Here is a 22,178-nt window from a genome sequence, read left to right on the forward strand (position 1 = left end):
AAAAAAAAAAGAAACAAGATATACAATGTAAAGCTAGGCCAGTATCGTGTTGTATGATCCATGACTCAAATAAATTTTTTAAATCGCAATAGCACTGAATTGGTTAATCGGATTAGGAAAATATGTGAAATGGTGGCTACCTATACTCATAAGATCTATAACTTATTATAATTTTTACGATTTTTTTGGCAGATTTATATTTATCGTTTGAGTGAAATTGCTTTTCGATACGTGATCGTGCAAACGTTATTGGCTCATGCTAACACCGTAAATTTTATGTACAATTTAAAACTTTCCGTGTAGTTTAAAAAAATTGTATTTTCGTTGAACTGTAAAATTTTGTTTAATGGAGGTAGCACCACAATACAACTTTCACTAGAGATCAATGGAAATATTCTTTGCCAAAATGACTTATGGCTGAAATGTTACGTTGTGATGTGGAAAATGGCGTACGTCGTGACGGATTGTATCTGGTGAGCTCTCAATTGATCAGAAATCCTGCGCGCAAGTCATTTGAAGATTCGTAGAATTAGAGTTTTGCATTTACCTACGCTGTAAAGAATATTTTTGTTATAGGCATATTTTTGTTATAACTTTTTAACAAAAGGTGGACAAACGAAAATTTTTCCTGGACAAACGTGGACAAACCATGGACAAACGTATGGCATTTGGTTTTTTAAATTTCTCGTAAATGAAGGTGCCAATTTCACACACGATTCTTGTTTTTTTGAAATAACTTTTTAACAAAAGGTGGACAAACGAAAATTTTTCCTGGACAAACGTAGACAACGATGGACAAACGAATGGCATTTGTTTTTTTTAATTACTCGTAGATGGAGGTGCCAACTTCACACACGATTCTTGTTTTTTTGAAATAACTTTTTAACAAAAGGTAGACAAACGAAAATTTCTCCTGGACAAACATGGACAAACGATGGGCAAACGACGGACATACGATTTAGAACAATAAAGCGAAATAAAAATTTTTTGGGTTTTTTCGAAAAAAAAAATGTTTTTGTTATAACTTTTTAACAAAAGGTGGACAAACGAAAATTTTTCCTGGGCAAACGTGGACAAACGATGGACAAACGAATGGCATTTGGTTTTTTTAATTACTCGTAAATGGAGGTGCCAACTTCACACACGATTCTTGTTTTTTTGAAATAACTTTTTAACAAAAGGTGGACAAACGAAAATTTTTCCTGGGCAAACGTGGACAAACGATGGATAAACGAATGGCATATGGTTTTTTTAATTACTCGTAAATGGAGGTGCCAACTTCACACACGATTTTTGTTTTTTTGAAATAACTTTTTAACAAAAGGTGGACAAACGAAAATGTTTCCTGGACAATCGTGGACAAACGATGGACAAACGAATGGCATTTGGTTTTTTTAATTACTTGTAAATGGAGGTGCCAACTTCACACACGATTTTTGTTTTTTTGAAATAACTTTTTAACAAAAGGTGGACAAACGAAAATTTCTCCTGGACAAACATGGACAAACGATGGGCAAACGACGGACATACGATTTAGAACAATAAAGCGAAACAAAAATTTTTTGGATTTTTACGAAAAAAAATGTTTTTGTTATAACTTTTTAACAAAAGGTGGACAAACGAAAATTTTTCCTGGACAAACGTGCACAAACGATGGACAAAGGAATGGCATTTGGTTTTTTTAATTACTCGTAAATGGAGGTGCCAACTTCACACACGATTTTTGTTTTTTTGAAATAACTTTTTAACAAAAGGTGGACAAACGAAAATTTCTCCTGGACAAACATGGACAAACGATGGGCAAACGACGGACATACGATTTAGAACAATAAAGCGAAACAAAAATTTTTTGGGTTTTTTCGAAAAAAAATGTTTTTGTTATAACTTTTTAACAAAAGGTGGACAAACGAAAATTTTTCCTGGACAAACATGGACAAACGATGGACAAACGAATGGCATATGGTTTTTTTAATTACTCGTAAATGGAGGTGCCAACTTCACACACGATTTTTGTTTTTTTGAAATAACTTTTTAACAAAAGGTGGACAAACGAAAATTTTTCCTGGACAATCGTGGACAAACGATGGACAAACGATGGCATTTGGTTTTTTTAATTACTTGTAAATGGAGGTGCCAACTTCACACACGATTTTTGTTTTTTTGAAATAACTTTTTAACAAAAGGTGGACAAACGAAAATGTTTCCTGGACAAACATGGACAAACGATGGGCAAACGACGGACATACGATTTAGCATAATAAAGCGAAACGAAAAATTTTTTGGGTTTTTTCGAAAAAAAATGTTTTTGTTATAACTTTTTAACAAAAGGTGGACAAACGAAAATTTTTCCTGGGCAAACGTGGACAAACGATGGACAAACGAATGGCATTTGATTTTTTTAATTACTCGTAAATGGAGGTGCCAACTTCACACGGGATTTTTTTTTTTGGAATAACTTTTTAACAAAAGGTGGACAAACGAAAATTTTTCCTGGACAAACGTGGACAAACGATGGACAAACGAATGGCATTTAGTTTTTTTAAATACTCGCAAATGGAGGTGCCAACGTCACACGCGATTTTTTTTTTTTGAAATAACTTTTTAACAAAAGGTGGACAAACGAAAATTTTTCCTGGACAAACATGGACAAACGGTGGACAAACGAATGAGATATGGTTTTTTTAATTATTCGACCAAGTAGGTGCCAACTTCACAGAGCTATTTTGGTCGATATCTGGAAAACGCCTTCACATATACAACTACCACCACTCCCTTTTACAACTCTCATTAATACCTTTAATTTGATACCCATATCGTACAAACTCATTCTAGAGTCACCCCTGGCCCACCTTTATGGCGATATCTCGAAAACGCGTCCACCTATAGAACTAAGCCCCACGCCCTTTTAAAATACTCATTAACACATTTCTTTCGATACCCATATTGTACAAACAAATTCTAGGGTCACCCCTGGTCCACCTTTATGGCGATATCTCGAAAATGCGACCACCTATACAACAACCACCACTCCCTTTTAAAACCCTCATTAATACCTTTAATTTGATACCCATATCGTACAAACACATTCTAGAGTCACCCCTGGTCCACCTTTGTGGCGATATTTCGAAACGGCATCCACCTATAGAACTAAGGCCCACTCCCTTTTAAAATACTCATTAACACCTTACGTTTGATGCCCATATTGTACAAACAAATTCTAGGGTCACCCCTGGTCCACCTTTACGGTGATATCTCGAAAATGCGACCACCTATACATCAACCACTACTCCCTTTTAAAACCCTCAATAATACCTTTAATTTGATACCCATATCGTAAAAACACATTCTAGAGTCACCCCTGGTCCACCTTTGTGGCGATATTTCGAAACGGCGTCCACCTATAGAACTAAGGCCCACTCCATTATAAAATACTCATTAACACCTTTCGTTTGATCCCCATATTGTACAAACAAATTCTAGGGTCACCCCTGGTCCACCTTTATGGCGATATCTCGAAAAGGCGTCCACCTATGGAACTAAGGATTACTCCCTTTTAAAATACTCAATAACACCTTTCATTTGATACCCATATCGTACAAACGCATTCTAGAGTCACCCTTGGTCCACCTTTATGGCGATATCTCGAAAAGGCGACGACCTATACAACAACCACCGCTCCCTTTTAAAACCCTCATTAATACCCTTAATTTGATACCCATATCGTACAAACACATTCTAGAGTCACCCCTGGTCCACTTTTATGGCGATATTTCGAAACGGCATCCACCTATAGAACTAAGTTCCACTCCCTTTTAAAATACTCATTAACACCATTCGTTTGATGCCCATATTGTACAAACAAATTCTAGGGTCACCCCTGGTCCACTTTTATGGCGATATCTCGAAACGGCGTGCACCTATGGAACTAAGGATTACTCCCTTTTAAAATACTCATTAACACCTTTCATTTGATACCCATATTGTACAAACGCATTCTAGAGTCAACCCTGATCCACCTTTATGGCTATATCCCTAAATGGCGTCCACCTATAGAACTATGGCCCACTCCCTCATAAAATACTCTTTAATGCCTTTCATTTGATACCCATGTCATACAAACACATTTCAGGGTTTCCCTCGGTTCATTTTCCTACATGGTTATTTTCCCTTATGTTGTCACCATAGCTCTCAACTGAGTATGTAATTTTCGGTTACACCCGAACTTAACCTTCCTTACTTGTTTTTTGATATTTTTGTTCATATATATTGAGTAATTGAAGTAAGAAGGCAGGAGTGGCCGTAAAATGCATTGATTAATTTTCAAAATTCTTGTTGAATATTAAGCTTGATATTTCTTTTAAGTGAACACTTTTATATAATTTTTTTGATGGATTCTAAGCTCGAAGGTAAGTAAAATTTTTTAATAGTAATTCTTTCGCAATTAGAGTATTTTCAATATATTTTAACATTCCGTTATTAAGAAGAAAATGTATTTTTTCTCTATATTTTTAACTTTAGGGACAAAAAAGTTACATACATCCGGGCTAAATTTTACATATGTTAGTCGCAAGTTTCTCTAATAGTTGAAAGAAAAAACCATTGCGATTTCGTTACATATCTATTTTTAATTTTTTTTTAGATTTAGTTATCTTTACATATAAAATAGGATGTATGTACGTACCAGCTCCGACGAGATATTTGAACCTTTAAAGCTGATCTACAAACGGCAAAACCAATTCCCAGATACAGGGAACAAACATGTAGCCATAAAACACACAAAAATAAACGCGCAAGGTCAACAAGAGCACACCAAAAGCAAAAAGGCGATAATCACTTACTTCAACCTGCCACAACCTACCGCACCAGTCACCAAGGCATAAAAACAGGTACATACAAAGCAATCCTAAAGCAGGTATAACCACACAGGAACGCTACACAAAACAACCCCATTTGGTAGCATCTACGCCAATACCTGAATGTAATATAAATACTGCACAACTGATAACAAATCAGAAGGATTAACGACACTTAAGATGGCAGCACAACAATCATCAACTATTCACCCTGTCGGCCCCGGAAGGCGAAAGAAGGACTTTGTTAGCTGCAATGAAAAAACCAAACGGCGTCGAGTGGATGACCTCTTGCAATCTAAAAGTCCTGGTGAGTTACTTTATGCGGCAGAAGTATCAACGCGTATGTCCGGCAACAGAAATGTTGCTAACATTATAAAAAAAATTACAGGAAACCACTCAAATATCCGGCAAAAAGATGACATGTGAGCCAGATGCAAGATGCTTGAGCAATGTAGAAGCTTTAGCATACTACGGAGATATCAAGTCGACGAATCATGGGTACAAAACGACTCGGAAGTGGAGCATCAAGGCAGGCCATAAGGTTTATCCATCATTTTATCGTCTAAGAAAAGCTAAGGCGGAATGCTATCCAAATGAAATTGATGTGGGTGAAACACGTGCGGAAATTAAAGTCCAGTCCGTATTAGATAAAACTGTTGAGCGATTAGTTTTAGCAAATCAAGAAGTTTTTGTTAGTTTATTACCTACAAACTTGACGAATACTTTAATCAGCAAGTGGGGTTGCGATGGAAGCTCTGGCGATAGCACATATAAGCAAAAGTTTACATGCAGTTCTGACACTGATGAGTTTTTGTTTATATTTTCTTTCGTCCCTCTTCAATTACAGGATGAAAAAGGTAACATTCGGGCCTGTTCTGGATTTCGATTCCGATCAATTTATTCGGAATCGAAATGGATTGGTGTTCTGAATATCGATTCCGACCAGACTGACTCTAAGCAGTCGGAATCGAAAGTAATTAGCCTATTAAGCATAGATAATTACATTATTGTTCCCACAAATAAGTTTTATTAAATTATTCATTTTATTTGGAAGATATATAACAACTTTTTGCTGGACTATTTGTTCATTTAGTATAACAAATCTTAATTTGAAAATTCCTATCAAAAAATTTTCAAGCTAAACAAAGCGATTCTGGTCGAAATGAAACCGACGTGTTCTCAATTTCGATCGATCGATTTTTGCGATTTTTATGCACAGTTGCACGTCTTCTTGCCTCTGCATTTCCGAAAACCATTGGTGCTGGCATTTTGTTCAAATTTTTGCACAATTTTAATTTAATTAAACCCAAAACAAATAAAAGCAGCTGTTTCGCTTGATTATCGACTCGAAATGAAAACGATTCGAAATCGACTTCGAATCGATTTGTTTCAATCGGAATTGAGAACACCAAAAAAGAATCGACTCGGAATCAGCCTGGTTTTACTTTTCAAAACGAGTCGGAATTCAGAACAGGCCTGATTGTTTGGCAGAATCCTCGACCTTCTACCATGTATTGTCATCCAATTAAATTTATTTTTTCTAAAGAAACAAAAGATTTTATTGTTTTTGAAACGAACAAAGTTTTAGAGGAGATAAATGCGTTGTTGCCAACAAAGTACATGCTCGAAGAATACGAATTTGCGTAAATCACAATCAGGCCTGTTCTGGATTCCGATTCCGATCAATTTTTTCGGAATCGAAATGGATTGGTGTTCTCAATTTCGATTCCGACCAAAAATTATCGGTTTGAAAAGTATTGCCTCTGAGCAGTCGGAATGAAAATTAATTGGCAGATTATACACAAATGTTGCGATATTTGTCTTTCAAATAATTTTTTTTAAATTTTTCATTTTATTTGGAAGAGTTGTGTGTATTTTTTGTTTAAATTTGAGTTAAATTTGCATAATAAATCTTTCTTTAAAAACTTCTATCAAGAAATCTATTAGGCAAACAAATCGATGCTGATCGAAATGAAGTCGACCTGTTCTGAATTCCGATCCAGCGCATTTTTACGATTCGCACGCACAATAGCACGTATTCTTGCGTCTGCGCATCAAAAACCATATCTGCAGGCATTTTTTAATTAAAATAAAATTTTATGATACTTAAACCAAAACACATAAACAAAAACAGCTGATTAAACTGGTTACCGAATCGGAATGAAAACGATTCGAAATCGACTTCGAATCGATTTTTTACAATCGGAATTGAGAACACCAAATAGAAACCGAGTCGAAATCAATGTCGTTTTACTTTTCATTCCGAGTCGGAATTCAGAACAGGCCTGAATATGCTTCTAACAATGATTGACGGAAAAGTTTGCAATGCTTTGACTGAAACTTCTTCCGCACAAAAGTGTTATATTTGTGGTGCCACTCCAAAAGATATGAATAATGAGTTACGGGACTTTACGCCTAACCGAGATAATCTTGGCTTTGGTTTGTCTACTCTCCATGCATGGATAAGATGTTTTGAATGCTTGCTTCACATAAGTTATCGCCTCGAAGTAAAAAAATGATCTCTATCCATGGTTTAATATGCCTGTTACAGTTCATAAAATCTTAGTGCATAGTACTGATATTATAAAATCAGCAATTTCACATATTGGTCAACTTTCTGAGGAAGTACAGGAAGCCCGTGACAAAGATTTGAGACGATTAAGGGATGATAACACACAAAAGCAGTCGCGTGAAGCCACGAATATAGATCTTATGAATATGTTGCTTATAACATCGGATCCTTTAGTTAACAGTTTTAGGGGGATACCTAAGAAAAAATTTAAAAGTCTGACTTCAGAAGTCTTAAATTTACTGTCCCCCGATAATGTTGAGGAGTCAATAAATACCCCAGTTGTTGCAAGCTTTCACAGTAGTTTTGCTGATGCTCATGACTATTCCACAAGTGACTCATCGAATGAAAGTGATGATAGCGAATAATAACATAATTATAAAAGATAACCTACCCTATAACTTTTTGTTGGATCAGGTTTTATTTAATTTAAATCTATTGTCTTTTCTACTTTTTATAATAATTTACTTTTAAGTTTTTGTAATAAGTAATTTTCATATAATTAATTTAATTATTTAGATTGTTATTATTATTATTGTAATTCAATTTTACATTCCTGACTGGTACTATAAAATAATTTTGTAAAAATTGTAGTGCCAGGATAAATACTCAAATAAATACAAATAATGTATGTACATATGTACAGTCACTCACATAAATAAGTAGACACCCCTTTTTGGACAATTCTTACAATTTTCGCTTTCGCAAATTTATTTTAACTAATTTCCCATAAGAAAATTTGTCACGATCTATAACAAAAACTAAATTATATTTAAAAAATGTTTGAAAAATTCGACGAATTTTCATAAAAAATTTTAATTTTTTCCGAATTTTTAGAATTTTTTAGAGTATTGAGATTTGTAGTCCATTCCATTTAAGTACAATAAAGTAATATTCTTAAGTTCTTTAAATTTTTTTCGATCTATGTCACTTATTCACATGAGTTACTGTATATGAAATAAGCAAATGTATGCATATGAAGTAAAATTTTGGAAAAAAAATAAAAAAAAGAACATATGGCTCAAAAAAATGGCGTATTTGTAATAAATGACTGCATATGAAACGGAAAATCTCATAAAATAATTTTGTCCAGCTAGCTTGTTCTATACGAAACACTGTGCGACGTGCAACGTCCGTACGTACGTAGCCCGGAACGTAGAAATCAAAACAATTTAGATTTTTTCCGTAAGAACGTGTTCGCTGATCGCTCTCGCACTAGACAAAGTTGCGTAGTAAAATTTTGTGCGCTAATTTTTGCGTTTTGCAGTTTTATGCAAAAACACCTAATTAAAGTTTGAAATATTGTGAAAATAATTCGAAATAATTATGTAAAAGTGCAGATTATAAATATGTAATCTATTTATACTTATTTAATATTAATATCAGCCTTTTACCACATCAGAAATTAAAATAGACAAAGTTGATGGTTCCATAAGCATGCATTCAAACAGGTCGATGGCAAGGTCTAAATTGCCCGTTAATGCGATATTGCGCACTTGCTTTTACCGGTAACCTACATACATACTTATTTAGCAAACTTTACGAAAATGAAACGTTTCCTTTGGTTAAGGTATAGTGTTTCCTATATTCGTGTAGGTATGAATATACATACGTACATGGTTAATTAACAACGGATATGCTTAAAATATGACATGTAAAGAATTAGCACCAGCTTCCGGTGACAGTGCCAATAATACATCAATGGATAATACATACATATGTATATAGGTATGCATATGTATGTTTCGGAATGGCCATATATGTTTTGCTGATAGTACATATTTACAAACAAACTACTAAATAGAGTTAGTTTGTACTAGAACATTTGTTTTAACATGCAATGCAATATATTTGTGATAAAATGTGGATCTTGGCGAATACCTACGGCATTTTCTCCAAAATTCAAATCGGCTACATATATTTCAAGGTTAGGTTAGGTTTGACTGGCCTATCATCAAAGACCTCACATAGGCTGAATGTATCCATAGTATTACCGGAATTTGTTTACGACCAAACGGAAAACCCTAATTAGGCAGCAGGACTCGACTTAATTGCTTTCTCGAGATCTGGCAACGCTACCACCCCTTGTAGCTGGAGCCTTGACCTCCCGAGCGCAGAACACGAATACAGAACATGCTCAACCGTTTCTTCCTGCAGCTTGCTTTACATCCACTGCTGCTGACAAGGCATAACTTACATATGTACCCTGCAAAAATCGCGAGTACTCCACGCAGGCATGCATGGATTACTCACTATGGAGCAAGCGAGTGCTCCAAAATTAACCACAATTCATAGGACAGGACCATATACTTAAGCTTAGCATTACATCAGAGTAATCCATGGAGTACCCAGTATGACACAATTAACATTGCGATATCCTAGGACTGGACCATATACTCCAGCTCAGCATTGCATCAGAGTAATCCATGGGGTACTCCAGTATGACACAAGTGGCCAACATGATCCAACGATTTTTGCAGGGTATTAGCATGTGACGCCAGAAGGCAGTGTCCAGTTAGTATGCCCATCGTGAGCATTGAGTCTTCTCTATTTATAGATATAACAACTTTGTAAGTCTAACGTCGTAGGATTTGCACATGATCTTGGAAATTTTGAAGCCGCGCGCTTCTATCCACGTCTTTCCTGCTTGATGGATCAAATGCATCTCCTTTTGATTTCTCCAAAGTGAATTTGGATGTCTACCATAGATTCATCGAGTGTTGCACCCTCCTTTGCCAACCCATCGGCTTTTGCGTTACCTTCTATTCCTTTATGATCGGGAACCCTGAGCAAAGTTTTTCAAGCGCTTTTTTGCATTCCAAAACACTTCTTGATGAAGTACTATATGAGATTATTGCCTTGATCGCCACCTATCAATATGCATATTGCCGCGACTGTAGCTTAAGAACCCTTCCTTCAGAATTTCTGTTGCATTATTCGCGGCTACAATTTCCTCTTGAAAGACACTGCAATGATCTGGCAGCCTGTAGGGTCTACTTATTTTTGGTTCGACACATTAAACAGAAGACCCGAACCCTTTTTTTATTTTCGAGTCATCTGTATACAAGTTCACTATACGTTTATATAAGTAATTGTATTAAATATAGAGAACTTATTGTGAACGAATTTTCCAAAAAGATTATTTAGATTTGTGATATTAAAACACACACATTCTGCGTTACTACAGAAGGATTTTTATACTCAGCTGAGCATAGCTCACAGAGTATATTAACTTTGTTCGCATAACGGTAATCCGTAACGGCATAAAATAATCGAGATAGATACAGATCAAAATGATCCGGGCGAAAAAAGGAATTCATTTAGCCATGTCCGTCCGTCCATCCGTAAACACGATAACTTCAGTAAATTTGGGGTATCTCAATGAAATTTGGTATGTAAGTTCCTGGGCACTCATCTCAGATCGCTATTTAAAATGAACGAAATCGCACTATAACCACGCCCACTTTTTCGATATCGAAAATCGAAAAAGTGCGATAATTCATTACCAAAGACGGATAAAGCGATGAAACTTGGTAGGTAGGTTGACCTTATGACGCAGAATAGAAAATTAGTAAAATTTTGGACAATGGGCGTGGCACCGCCCCTTTTAAAAGAAGGCAATTCAAAAGTTTTGCAAGCCGTAATTTGGCAGTCGTTGAAGATATAATGATGGAATTTGGCAGGAACGTTACTCCTGTTACTATATGTGTGCTAAATAAAAATTAGCAACATCGGATGACGAACACGCCCACTTAAAAAAAAATAAAATTTAACAAAAAATTTAATATCTTTACAGTATATAAGTAAATTATGTCAACATTCAACTCCAGTAATGACATTGTGCAACAAAATAAAAAAATAAAAGAAAATTACAAAATGGGGGTGGCTCCGCCCTTTTTCATTTAATTTGTCTAGAATACTTTTAATGCCATAAGTCGAACAAAAATTTACCTATGCTTGTGAAATTTGATAAAGGCATAGCTTCTATGCCGATAACTGTTTTCTGTGAAAATGGGCGAAATCGGTTAAAGCCACGCCTAGTTTTTATACACAGACGACCGTCTGCCCTTCCTCTTGTCCGTTAACACGATAACTTGAGCAAAAATCGATATATCTTTACTAAACTTAGTTCACGCACTTTACCACCTTACTTACCACTTTATTTTGGTATTAAATTTCGAAAAATGAAAAAATGCCATAATTCTATACCAAATACGAAAAAAGAGATGAAATATGGTGATTCTGGGTCACTCTGGTCCACATTTTCGTCGATATCTCGAAAACGCCTTCACATATACTACTGAAGGCCACTACCTTTTAAAACCCTCATTAACACCTTTAATTTGATACCCATATCGTACAAACACATTATAGAGTCACCCCTGGTCCACCTTTATGGTGATATCTCGAAAAGGCGTCCACCTATAGAACTACGGCCCCCTCCCTTCTAAAATACTCTTTAATACCTTCCATTTGATACCCATTTCATACAAACATATTCCAGGTTCCCTAGGTTCATTTTCCTACATGGTGATTTTTCCTTATTTTTTCTCCAAAGCTCTCAGCTCAGTATGAAATGTTCGGTTACACTCGAACTTAGCGTTCCTTACTTGTTTAATATAACATAGGGTTGAACAAAAAACACTCAATTTATCTGCCTGTCACTTTTGAGTCATAGTTCCGACCAGGGATGCACCTTAACGTTAAGCTAATCGTTTATCAAAAAATTTCCACCGTTTCCGTTGAAACACTTCGAAATATTATCGATAAAGAAATTATCAAGATAAATTGTATCTCGTTTTTAACCGAAACGAAAAGCTTTCGTTAACGTTAAAAACGTTAACAAAAACGTGATACTTTATGTTTGAATTGTGCTGGCAATGCTATAGCCATGGTGAAGCCGTAAGGTGGCAACAACGAGCGCACATACACACACAAACTCTATGTAATTTGTTTGTGTAATTCGTTGGTGGTAATGTCAAAAATATTCTGAGAAATGTTTGTACTGTCAAAATTCATGAGAAAAGTTGCAATCAGCTTGGCTAATGCTTTCACCTTTAATGACTCCGCCATCAATCAGCTTTGCCAGCATAGTTTGAAATTAATAATCAACATAAACGATTTGCTTTCGTTTTGATATGGCAGAAAACGAAACGAAATCATTTCGTTGATTTGACGATCTTAACGTTAATAAACGAAACGAAATGACTTCGTTTCGTTTATTAACGTTGATTATCGTAACGAAATGATATCGTTTCGTTGGTTAAGCATGCCTGGTTCCGACACATAAGCAGTTTTTCATGTAGATGAGTTTAACACATGCTTATGCATTATGAGTAGATTGCACGTATTTTTATGGAGAACGGTAGAATGAGCGACACTGGCGCCATCTGATATTGAAAAGTAACCAACTTCCCAATTTTATTCCAAGCAAATCATAAGAAGAAGAATTTGACATTTGCTTTGGCTAAGGGTGTTGGCACAGTTTGCAAGTAAAATTATTGTTCCCACTGGTTGGCAAATTTTCTAACATTTTTCGCAATTAAAAACTGCAATACGATCGAATACGACACCAAATATGTTAGCAAGTATTTTTGTTGTATAGGGAGAATGTTTAAAACCGTTCTTCGCGAAATTTTGTATGTGAATGGGCAAGGCGTAATAAACCTCAATTGCCAAGTCTGAAGTTCCTTCATATTTACAAATGCAACACCTTGGTTGATTGTGGCGATGTTATTTGAATGCATAAGCTTGTGTTAAACGCATCTATATGAAAAATGTCATTGTACCGCGGCCTTCACTGTAATAAAGACACGAGACGTGAACATTTGTCATCTCCACAGCAGCGACAAAGCCAATGAAACAAACTGAATTAGCCGCGATCGTTTATCTTCCTGCGTCAAGAGTAAAAAACTAACTTAAAATATACCTACATGCATATACATATTTACATGTAAACTTTTCACACCATTTATATATACGAACAGCAGCGCACAGAAAAATAGCAGTGTCAAATAATATTTTTTAGTTTCGATATTTTAGGAAGCTTCCTTTATTTTTTGACTGAAACTAAGCAAATCAAAATTAACAATGTTGCCGGAAAAAATTCTGAGCTCGAAGAAATTTTAAGAAAATTTCAAACTTTGCATTTGGAGTTCTCTGTTTTTGTTTTTTTTTTTTTTGTTTTTGTATGCACGTTTGTAGCCCCGTTCATTATAGTTTAGCGTAGATCCCTCAAAAAACGCATTGATTTTTGAAATTTTTTTCCGAAGCGTGTTTTAGATTTTCCTTGAATTTTATTTTTTAAACGAATTTTGTAATTCTTCCCGATATGATACAAGCTTGAAACTTGGAATATAGTTTAAAACGCGATGACAATGCAATAAAAAGAAGAAAAAACTCCGCTAGGTGGCGCATGGATCGATATATTTCAAAAAATCGCATTTTTGGCCCAATTTGGAACACATATTACATACAGAAATATAAATTGCTTTGTGAAAAAAACGCTTTTATTTATTTGTCTGATCAACGTCCTAGATTGATGAGGAGTGTGATGACTAGTACCTAGCGCCTATCTAATTATTTTCTAGCTTTTAGAATTATTATTACTTAATGTAGGTATTCTTTTCAATAAAACCGTTTAACTTCAAACATTTTTTTTTAATATTTTATTTTTATAACTTATACCTACATTGTAAGACTAAAATTTATTGGACCACAAAATTTATTGCACACACAAAAAAATTCAGATAATCCCAAATAAAAAGTTCGAAATTATCGAAAATAAAGACTTTAAGTGACGAAATTTGATTAAAAAAAGTTGTCACTGCAATTTTTCCGTTCGCTGCTGTTTATGTGCATGTATATTAGACTGGTTCGATTTGTTAACCTATATCGCGCTATCGATTTTTCGATAGGATTTGGGCTCAGGAAAAAAAAAGTTCCACTGCGCATACCCAAAAAAAAAAAATTTTCGAGCCTGCAAAATTTCAACGATTTTTTCGATTTTTTATGCATTTTTTCATTTTCAAGGCTCCAAATCATTTTTTATGTATTTTTTTTCGTGTCAATTGGCAAATGCAAAATTGGTAAATGCAGTTTTTTGAAAAAAAAAAAAATTCTTTTATGGAGATTTAGAAGAATTTTGGTCGAAAAATCGATTTTTTTTTGCAGGCTCAAAAATTATTTTTTAGGGTATGCGTAGTGGAACTTTTTTTCCTGAGCCCAAATCCTATCAAAAAATCGATGGCGCGATATAGGATAACTTTCGTCCTTACAAATCGACCCAGGTTAATGTATATACGTATGTATGCACGCAACCGGTGGCAGAGCGATAAATGCACTGAGGAGTCCACATTGCAATTTTGATTTATATATTACATACACACAAATGTACATCACAGACTCATCACGGTGGGCTATTTCGATCACAAAACGGGTCAGAAATTTTAAAAATCTTATAAATAAAAATGGATGCGCTTGTGTGTCCTATGGGCGTGCAAAGTACTCAACCGAGTTTCGCAGTAGCTTCTCGTGGTCTCCTAGTATTTCTGGCTATATCAAATTTTGAAACGGTGGACGGGTCACAGGAAAAGTAAGTATATCGCAATTATTTGAAGCAGATATTCAATAGCTGATATATATTTTCAATATGTGAGGAAATTTAGGTGGAAAAGGAAGAGGGAGTGGAAGTGGCAAAGAGAGTGGAAGGGAGAAGTAGAATGAGAAGGAAATATATATAAAGGAAATAACTTACAGGAATAGAGGCCCAACGCCGCTCTTAATTAAAAGCAAATTTCGATGTTTAACGGCGCATGGTGATTCACGCAGGCATGCTTAACCAACGAAACGATATCATTTCGTTACGATAATCAACGTTAATAAACGAAACGAAGTCATTTCGTTTCGTTTATTAACGTTAAGATCGTCAAATTAACGAAATGATTTCGTTTCGTTTTCTGCCATATCAAAACGAAATCAAATCGTTTATGTTGATTATTAATTTCAAACTATGCTGGCAAAGCTGATTGATGGCGGAGTCATTAAAGGTGAAAGCATTAGCCAAGCTGATTGCAACTTTTCTCATGAATTTTGACAGTACGAACATTTCTCAGAGTATTTTTGACATTACCACCAACGAATTACACAAACAAATTACATAGAGTTTGTGTGTGTATGTGCGCTCGTTGTTGCCACCTTACGGCTTCACCATTGCTATAGCATTGCCAGCACAATTCAAACATAAAGTATCACGTTTTTGTTAACGTTTTTAACGTTAACGAAAGCTTTTCGTTGCAGTTAAAAACGAGATACAATTTATTTTGATAATTTCTTTATCGATAATATTTCGAAGTGTTTCAACGGAAACGGTGGAAATTTTTTGATAAACGATTAGCTTAACGTTAAGGTGCATCCCTGGATTCACGCACGATACTTGTTTGCCTTCTGTTATGTAAAATTTTCCTTAAGAAACAATGTACAAACAATTATTTCCCAGCAGAACCAGAGTTGCCGGTTGAATTTGTTCCTAAAAATCTTTAGAAAATGGTAGTAGAAATTTCTTAAAAACTGCGCGTACTACATAAGAAAATTTGACAAACGAAATTCTTTATAAGCATTTCTTGAGGGTAGTTTCGTATGGCTTTTTTATTGCTGAATATTTGCAAACAAATGAGTTTTCACTGAGAGCTTTTCATGGCAGAAATACCCCCGGAGCGCTTGCCAAACACTGCCGACGGGCGGCCCCGCTTAGAAAAATTTTCTTCTAATTGAAAAACCTTATTTCTAAAATTTTGATGTTGCTTTTCCCGGGGTGTGAACCCAGGGCATACGGTGTGGTAGGCGGAGCACGCTACCATCACACCACGGTGGCCGCCATTACAGAGCATAAACTTAGATTTAATTTGTACTGGCTGATTTCAAGTCCATAGAACATACATACATATTAATTTATTCACATTGTAAATATCGACGTGTCATATGAAAAGTAACACTTTAAAATCTTTTTACAAAGAAATCCTATGAAAAAAATGTTGTAAGTTTCGTATGGCCCGTCGATATGTACTTATTTATTTGTAAGAGCTGGTTTAAAGAAGCAGTCGAGACTTGTTTGTGTTGTATTAATAAGATCTGATATCTGGTTTGCATCATTATTGTCCTCATACCACCTTATCAAGGTATTGATGCATCCAACTGCTTCCGAAAAACTCACTTTCTGTTGTTGTATATCTTGCTCGATAGCTGATTCTACGTATCATTATCGGACTTTGCAATCTTCGTCATCTTCCGTAATTTGCACGTCGTTCCAATTTTCAATGTCGTCAATGCTGACGTCAACACCCACCTTTGACAATAACACAGAAATGGGGGAAAACCAGCACTTGTTTTTATTGCCAAACAAAGTTTTGAATTTAAAAAAAGCTCAGAAAAGTTAACTTTTTAGAGCGCTGCGTGGTCGCTCAGGATTGGTCAACTTAGCCGAGCGTTTAACTTTCTCGAGAGTTAACTTTTTCGCGATTCTACTGTACATACTTAACAGTGTAGTTCAAATAAAAATATTTGTATTAAAAAAAATTAACATGGAAGTTCCATAAATGGATTTGTCTGCATTGTAAAAGTTTATGAAACATATAACTTTATTAAATGCATCTTATTAACTCGGGGCCCATATCGTGGTATGCGATCCATACTCGAAATAAGTATTTTAAATCACAACAGCTCTGATGAATCGGTGAATCGAATTAATAGGACTAATTACTTTCAACATTGTATCTAAAGACCACAATCGCAATAAAGTAAAGCTTGACTACAACCGTAGCATTGGCTACTTGATTATTTTGAACGCCGCAGCCACAAAAATAATTTATAGCAAACTGTAGCGAAAAATTTAGAAAAAAAACTAAATAAACAAAATATTAATAAAAACGCACAAAAGAATGATTTTAGCTTTTATTATCTGTAATTAAAAAAATAATTTTGGAAATTTTTGTACTGAATTTTCCAAGCTTTTTATCATGGTGGAATAACCAGGTGAAGTAAGCCGTCAATTGTCTCGCTCTAAATTCTTTGTTCTGTCATTCGGCTATCTGATAATTTTTCACCAATGTTGTCCCCGAAAAAGTGTTGCTTTTTGCATTTTTCAGGAGTAAAATAAGCCACTTTTAGTACTTTTTTCACATAAACTATTAGGTGAATATCGATGGACCTTTAGTGGATTTAATTACAGAAATTCATCATTTAGGGTATCTTTGGTGTTGGCTTTCATAAGTAAGGCCGTGCTAAACTAATACTTTCATATTTTTGATAATATTATTATGTACATATTGTTACGAATATTAGCAAAACTAAGGGGTGCTGCTATCTCTAAGCCGATGCTAAGCAGTGACGTGAATTCACATCAATAATTCAATCATTATTATATCTACATAAACGAAACAATAATTGCGTCTACACATATGTACCATGTACGTATACGATCAGCGGAGAGTCAATGCACAAACACATGCATATATCTGAGATACTCCTGAAAGTATGCAATGAGAAAAACTATAAAAATCGTGCAATTGTAGTTACAGCTGAGAAGTTTGAGAGCTGCTGGACTAGTAGATTCTGGAAGCGCCTAGAAGATGCGAATGTTGAAATCCGAGAGTATAAAAGGCGGCAATTGTAGAGCCGCTGGAATTCAGTTTGATTTGAGTTGTCAAGCAGTTTCGACTAAGACGCTATCTAGCGAGAAAGAGCAGTATTATTTTGAATAGTAGAGTTTCATTTGAGCTATTAATCAGTTTGGTTATTATTATTTTTTTTTGTTTTTATTAAGCAAGCTATTCGTTGCAAAGTATAAGTGTTATTGTGAAGTACTTTAATAAAGACCATTTTTCCATTATTCAATATTGGAGTTATTTATTCAACAATTTAGCGATACGAACGTTAGCAGAAGATTGCAAATAAGGGGGGATTGCAGTAAATTCGTTACAATATGTATAATTTGTTCCCAAAAAAATTGAAACAGATCTTTGTAAAAACAAACAATGTGCATTCACGTCATATTCAACTAAGGATCTTCCCCTGTACAGTACTACTGAAAACTTTCGAAGAATGCTTTTCTCATTCCTTCAAGAACCCCGAAATTGTCGTATTATATATTATTTTGAAAAAACTTCGCTTAAACAGAGGTATTCTAAATATACAAAAAATTGTAACTCACTGTTGCTGTTTGGCCCTAAAAATCAGAACACTAAGATATGAGGAATGTTAAACATAAGGATTGTAATTTAGAATATATGAATCCAGCACTCTTCGGATCAGCATATTATGGTTCTCGGCCGAATGCCGCTGGGCTAGTCTATCCCCTGATATATTTTGGTAAATAATAACTTGGTAACATTAGTAATAATCATGAATTCAGCTGTCAAGAACTTTTGTGACTGTAAAACTTTTCACCGAACCCTAAACCCATTTAAGTTCCGCCAAAGGCAGGATAGTTCAAATAAATAACTGACGTACGTATCACTCATTTGCTGCAACGTCGTCATAACTCAAAAAATACAATTTTCCAGGAGAGCCATTCAAAGATTTTAACAGCCATATGTTGCGCATATAAAGGCATATTTTCATTTTTATACCACGTGCTAAATTTTTAACTGATCACGAAGTTTTTTTTATACAACATAGATCATGATATTGAGTACGTTTATATGTTATTAACTCAAAAGTCATGTTTTTTGAGTTATGACGACGTTGCAGCAAATGAGCGATATGTACTTTATATGAATAATACATGTTTCTTTTATGTCCGGCTTTTCAATGAACGTTTCAACTGCAATTGAAATTTTTATTTTTATTCGATCCTAAAGGTAATCCCTTCAAAAAACGCGAGTACTCCATAAATAGTGTAAGGAATACTCCTTTAGGAGTATAGGAGTGTTCCAAAACTAATCTGTATTCATACAAAAAATGTGCTCCAATTAACATTGCGATGTCCTAGGAGAGGAGTAGGTGATCCCACTCTCGCTTTGTTTGTGAGTATTCCATAGAGTACATGCGTGAGAATACTTTCCAAAGTACTTTCACTGTAGTACTCCATGGAGCACCCACAGAGGATCATATGCCAAAGTACTAAAGAGGAATTGTGTCGGAAAGAATTATCGGAGTGAATTTAATTTAAAATGAAAGTAAATGAAGGGGGGCAATACAACTTTTAAATTTTATACTATGAAATTCTTATGTTCTTTAGCATTTGCGTGAATAAAGAAACTAATATTTCTCTATACTATAGTATGTATACATCATGGCGGAACGATACAAGGTGGCAGCATGGTGACATACCTACAATCATAAATAAAAATTCCATGTACTTTGTTTTTGTAAATTCGATGGACAAATGTCAAAATCGTACTACGCCGGAAGTTGATGTATCATATCAAATAAAAAAGTTTATAGTCAGCTGTCCCATGTTGCCACCTTGTGTCGTTCCGCCATGGTATACATAAAAGCAGTGCGCGGTTGCATTTTATCAGAGTTGCCATGGTAAAATTTTATTATCAGTTATTTGTATGCAATATTTTACTTTTGGCAACTCTGTTCGATCGTCATCGTGTCGTAATCACGGTCGTAAAAAACGAGCAATGATCGGCTGATGGTGGTCGCAAACGCATTGCAAAGGAATATTGTTAGAGTACTCAAAACATGAAGAAAATGGAACACGTAATCCAACAATTTTTGCAGGGATGTTAACTCGCACTGGGCTTTTGTATTCAATTTTGCATTGGCGTTAGGTGGCACTGATACGCTGAAAAAAGCAATTTCTGTAATGGCTTTCGTAGCAAGGTATTTATTTTTTTGGTAATAGTCTAGTTGAGGGGTCGACTGCTAATACGCTACCAAAAATATCGAGAGAGCTGTCAAAAGACGCATATTAATCTCGAGAACAATAATCCGAAGGCGGAAAAGAAAAATTTTATCTCTGTCTGGAGATATTTGCAGTTGAAGTTGGCGATTTCCATGTGGTTGTTGTTGTGTTTTTACCCCCAAAAAAAATTGTGCATCACCGTGGCGGTAGCCACGGTTATACCACACACCCGGACTTGGCATGGCGTAGCCCAGGGTTATTTTTTAAAATCGCGGCCGAAGGCCGCCAACGCAGAAAGGTGTTCTGCGCAAAAATACTATGGATCCGACCCCCGGTTTCGGAGGTACCCGCGGGTCTTTTTTCGGTTTTTCGTTAATATCTTTTGAACGCGTTAAAATTTTTATTTTCCGCCTTCGGGTTATTAATACTGATGTCAAGACGCGTCGTTTGACACCTCTCTCGATATTTTTGGTAGCGTATTAGCAGTCGACCCCTCAACTAGACTATTACCATTTTTTTAATCCTATTTTTTCAAATCGGGTAAAAATTGTACCCTCTTCTGACCGTCGAAAATACATCACTACCGTTTCAGATAGTGCACATCTTCTGTCCTTTTTTATTTACTTCACCTGGTGATTCCACCCACTGATGACACTACTTTTCTTATAAAATGTATTTGAACAGGTAAACAAACATTTAAGGAAGCATTTTTATAGCGTCATCTGGCGGTAGTTTGTATTTAAAAAATGAAATTTGTTAATGCATTCTCAAACACAGGAAACAATTTGCGAAACCTCTTTGTCTCAAACAAACATTCGGACTTTTAGTATTATTCGAGTAGTAATTTGCTCGAATTATGCACAACTCTGAACCACTGTGTTGCTGTTGAAAGATCATCAAAGATGCACAAAAAACCGTAAAACTCATATGTTGTACGCACACAATTATGTATATATGTATATGTATAGTATGTGCACTTATTTTATTATTTTTAACATATAAATACTGGGTATGTTTCAATATATTTGTTATCTATCACTTACTCGTTAATGTACAAAATTATTCCTTATATAACATACATGCAGCACTTCGTCGATATACTTAAATATGTGGTTTTACACTTTTTAATCAAATTTTTGACCTCTAATGATATAATGTATTTAGCACTCAAAACCAGCTAACAACTGGTCCACTACATGCGATATACTCAGAACAACAAGCATTTGTGATTCGAGCGCGGATTCAACAAATCGAAAAAGCTAAGACAGCTGTAGGTACAACCAATCAAACCGGCGACAAAGACTTCACTGGACGGTTTGAAACGAATTTTGGCTTTGGTGCGCACTAACCCATACATATACCTAAATGCACACACACATACACGCACACACGCTTATTTACTAATTTAACCATGTAGAAAATCGCATGATACAAAAATGTAAGTAGTTCCGCATTCTTTGACGTTGTACACTAGACTTTTAGAGCCTCCTGCGATTTAGAACCAGATTGACTGAATTTTTGTATGGGTGCGTGTCGGGTATTTGACGCTTGCCCCCCGACTAATTTAAAGCCATCAATCAACATTTGCATTGAGAAACCGTAGCGTTCGGACGTGAATATGCCGTCATCTGATGATGAGTTTTTTTACTTGTAACTACAGCAGTTTAATTAAATAATAAAAATATTAATAAACATTTTATTAAATAATAATAAAAGCTTTACATTCCATAAAGCTGCTAAATATTGATAATTTTCAATAAATTTTAATATGAATTGCTGTTCTTCTGCGCACTTGTCATTTTGAATGTCGACACAAACTAAATACAACACTGCTGTTTTGTCAATCACACCCCGCGACTATGAGCCTCCTGCGATTTACAACCAGATTGACTGAATTTTGTGTGTG

At 35.2% G+C, this 22,178-nt stretch overlaps 1 protein-coding gene across 2 annotated transcripts in view; it reads right to left on the reverse strand.

Moving 5' to 3' along the window:
* The window catches only part of LOC137243355 (protein 5NUC-like), a 94,308-nt gene that overhangs the window by 30,967 nt on the left and 41,163 nt on the right, over positions 1 to 22,178 (reverse strand). The window contains exon 1 of one of the 2 annotated variants that reach the window (XM_067771065.1): positions 21,316 to 21,589. The exons of the other annotated variant lie outside the window; for it this stretch is intronic. The gene's annotated coding sequence lies outside the window, so the exon portion shown is untranslated. Of the gene's footprint in view, positions 1 to 21,315; positions 21,590 to 22,178 lie in introns of those variants that run through there. 2 annotated transcript variants of the gene reach the window in all.

This window comes from Eurosta solidaginis, chromosome 3 (assembly GCF_040869045.1).
Source record: "Eurosta solidaginis isolate ZX-2024a chromosome 3, ASM4086904v1, whole genome shotgun sequence".
NCBI lineage: Eukaryota > Metazoa > Arthropoda > Insecta > Diptera > Tephritidae > Eurosta > Eurosta solidaginis.